This window comes from Haemaphysalis longicornis, unplaced genomic scaffold (genome assembly GCF_048455015.1).
Source record: "Haemaphysalis longicornis isolate Haplotype H1 unplaced genomic scaffold, Haemaphysalis longicornis Haplotype H1 scaffold_35, whole genome shotgun sequence".
Lineage (NCBI taxonomy): Eukaryota > Metazoa > Arthropoda > Arachnida > Ixodida > Ixodidae > Haemaphysalis > Haemaphysalis longicornis.
Genome location: NW_027526352.1, coordinates 3,281,484 through 3,285,790, shown reverse-complemented (window position 1 = coordinate 3,285,790; position 4,307 = coordinate 3,281,484).

Genomic DNA, 4,307 nt, shown 5'->3' with positions numbered 1-4,307 from the left:
TTGCATGACGTTGAAGTTGTGCAAAGAAGCTTAACACGTGGTCACATTGTCACCCTTAAAAAAATAACAGGTGTATACCAACCCCAGTAGAGGCTTCAGAAGTGTCTTATAGGCAGTGGGGCTCAAGGCAATCAGTGATGACATTGAGGTTCTCCAGGCTTACAAACTCCGTTTGCTCGATTCTCGTTTTTCTTCCTTTGACATTTTATGCAAACTTAACTTTCTGCCTATTGTCCACCCACTTAAGGCTCTAGCCTCGTTGAGCATGGGAATATTAGAGGAAAGCACCTAAAAGAAATCACTTCCCAAAGTGAACACTCCCTTCCAAAAGGCTTATGCGGAGTCTGGGCAGACTGACTATTTCGCTCTGCCAGCTCTCTTGTGCCACTGCCCGCAGCACGCAACCCCACGGAAAAAGCAAAAAAAAAACTTTTGTGCGATTGCTATGAGGGAACTTTTCAGAACTAAATCACTTTCTCGAACCCTGACAGTCACGCTGGCGCGGCACTAGCGACAAACTCTGGCACTTTCGAGCTTTTTCATCTCAGTAGGGATTGGTCAAGCTTCTATTACCTTGAGATCATCATATCTTTTCTCCTGATAATGCAATATTTTCTCTACATTCCTTTTTTTGTTTCATTTCAGTCTTCCTTTTATTCATTGTTTATACGTACTGCTGCCCCTTTTTTTCTCTGCCTCGCTGTGTTCACCCGCCGTTTGTGAAGCTAATGTCTTCAGCATTGTTGAAGTTGAAGTTTATTGTGCAGTTTTCACATTTACAAAATACAAACAGCAGTGGCTGGGTCCTTAGCCTTAGGCTAGTTATGGACCCATTCAAAACATAGAAATTGACATAGGGGAGCACCAACACGCGTACAACAATTCAAGAAAAAGGTAAAAAGAAAAGACCGCTTGCGAACAGCACAGCACACAAAATAAAGTAAACCAAAAAGATTAGGAATCCCGAGTTACAGACGTACGATACAACAAAACACTTGATAAAAATATTCACAGAGAAAAAAAACAAAAAAAACAGGAAATACAGGGAATATTACAAGAGTATTGCAATACATAACAATGATCAGCTTGCCGTACCAAAAACAGGAGTGTGATTTTAGGACAAGGAAGATAAAAAATAGGCCTTCAAATACGTCGTGACATTATGAGCACGTTGATTTAAGCACAGGATGACTGTACAAGGGAGCTCGTTCCAAATCTTCACACCAGCATACTGCAATCGCCTCTGGCCGTATACATTGTGTATAGGTGGTATTAAATATTTGCCTTGGGAAGCAGAACGACTACTTATGTTAGATTTCCTAAGCATTGTCGCTGGTAGAGGCAAGTTGTTATGAATGATGTTGTGCAATAAAATGACTGACCGGTAATCACGCAGCAATATCACCGGCATTATTTGACTGTGAATAAACAATGGTTTTGATGGTGAGCAACGTGCTACGGAATTAATTATCCGCAACGCTCTTTTTTGGAGGCGCACAATTGGTGCAATATACGTGCTGTAAGTGAATCCCCATGCTTCAATGCAGTATGACAAGTGTGAGTGAAATATAGAAAAATATACAGTGCGCATTGTTTGAAAATCGAAGTGGCGTCGACTTTTGGCAATAATGAAACAAGCATAAGACAGTTTTTTTCTAAGATTGTCTATGTGTGGCCTCCAATTAAACGGTTCGTCGAGAATCACACCCAAGTAGGAGATCGTCTCAACGCGACCAATCTCGGTGTCACGTATGCGTACTGTGATTGGTATAGTAATGTGGGCTTTATATGGGGACCTGAACAAAATATATTTAGTTTTAGAGGTGTTCAGTGTAAGTTTATTAGAAACAAACCATTTGTGAACATTTTCTAGTTCGTTGTTGACAATGCACTCGACATCCAACAACGATTTCGATCTTACTTATAGTGCAGTGTCATCGGCGTACATAACATCCTCGGCACTCCGTAGACAATCAGGCAGGTCGTTTATGTACAGTGTAAATAGTAAGGGACCTAATACTGACCCCTGGGGTACTCCCATGTTTATTTGTTTTAAGCTAGAGGTATGTTGGTCGATATTTACAGCTTGTTGGCGACTGCTGAGGTAACTTTTAAAGAACTCGAGAGCCACACCCCTAAAACCATATTGTCACGTACCCACAAGCATCTGAATGAACTTTTAATTTGTGACATCCCAGCCGAGGCGACGACGACGACGAACGAGCGCTACCGGGAACGCATCATCATCAGTGTTTTTTGCTCTGGCAGCTCGAGTGCTTCGCGGTCAAGAGCGTTCTTCTCCGCTGCTTCTTCTATTAGCGTTTTAGTAAAGCTCACCAACACCCCCAACGCGTATTTGCTGTACGCGACACTGGTGGAGGTTGCAGGGTACGACTACCCCATGCAGAGGACCCCTTCGGCCAGCCCGGAACGGCCTCACCCTGTCCACACACCTGTCCATCGGGCTAGTCGTCGCCAACGCAGACTGTCTCCAGAGTGCGGTTACCTTGACTTCACTGCACCTAGACGTCAAGCGCCAGCACCCCAAGTAATGACGCAACCACTTCCCTGCCAGGTAACTCTCCAACAGCCACGTACGCCGGCCATTTTTCACGGTGAGGTGTTTGAGGACGTCGAGGATTGGCTGGAGCAGTTTGAGCGGGTCGCATCGTTCAACCAGTGGGACGCTCGTCAAAAGCTGCGTGAGGTGTATTACTCGCTAGAACATGGTGCAAGGACGTGGTTCGAGAACCGCGAGGCGAGGTTATCTACTTGGGAGGAATTTCGCCAGGAGCTGCTGGAGTCATTCGCCAGCAGCGACCGCCGTGACCACGCTCAGCGCCTTTTGGAGTCTCGCATCCAAAAACCGAACGAGACGGTGGCGATGTTTGCAGAGGACATGGCACGCCTCTTCCGTAGAGCCGACCCTGAAATGTCAGAGCCGAAGAAACTACGGCATCTAATGCATGGCGTGAAGGAACAACTGTTCGCCGGCCTCGTACGAAATCCACCCCGCACAGTGAAGGATTTCATTAAGGAGGCCACAGCCATCGAGCATGCCCTGCGGGACAGATTCCGGCAATATGACCGGGTTACCGGCGGTTCTCCAAGCGCTACTGCTGCAGCGACGGCATCCAGTGACAGGTCCCTGCGTGAGCTCGTGCGATCGATAGTTAGAGAGGAACTACAGCTGCACGGGATAGGCTCTTCACAGCTTTCGCATGCTTCTGTCGCCGACATCGTGCGTCAGGAGATCCGGGAAGCCTTGGCCATTCCGGAGAGCCAGCCGCAGCAGCTCCAACAAAGCTATGTGTCGGTTGTCCGTCGTCACCCACCTGTACCGCCTATTCCAGCACCTCAACGGGCTCCCCAGACCGATTCCTGGCATCAGGGAGTGCACACCAACCCGCATCCCAGGCCTCGAATGGAAACTTCAGCTGGACGACAGGTACGGAAGTCCGACGTCTGGCGCACAAATGACAACCGGCCGCTGTGTTTTCACTGTGGCGAAGCAGGCCAGATCTACCGCCGCTGTCCGTACCGCGAAATTGGGCTTTCCGGATTCGCTCCCACGGCTCCACGGCCTTGCTTTGGACAAAGACCCCCTGCTATCGAGGAATACCTTGCTGCGAGACGAGACCTTTCGCCGAACCGTCGACCACGTTCACCGTCCCCAGCGAACGACGTCTCCCCTAACCGTCGAAACTTCGGCGGGATACTGCGAGGCAGATCCCCAAGCCCTAGGCGGGGAAACTAAAAGCAGCAACCTCTGGAGGCAGGGTTGCTCGTAGCCTAACTACGCAAGACCTTCAAAACCCCTCGACGTCTCCGACGGAAAAGGATACCACAAGAATGTCTTTCGCCGAAGCTGGAAGCGCCGACCTCGTAATTTGTATAGATGGACATGAAGTCGTTTCTCTTATTGACACCGGTGCAGACTACTCTATAATTAGTCACACCCTCGCCGATCGGTTAAAAAAAGTGAAGATGCCGTGGTGTAGACTTCAGATTCGATCTGCTGGAGGCCATTTAATGAGTCCAATAGGGAAGTGCACCGCCAGAATCGCCATTGGTAACGCTGATTTTGTCGGCAGTTTCGTGGTCCTCGCGGAGTGCTGCAAGGACCTTATTTTGGGGATGGACTTTTTAAGAGAATACAACGCTGTGATCGACGTTGGTGAACACCTAATTACATTCTCGTCTAGCCACCGCCCACCAGAACTCGCAGCATGCCGAGCGCCGTTGCGGGTTATCGACGAGGACGTGAACATACCACCGCGGTCATGCATGCTAGTTTCAGTTCACTG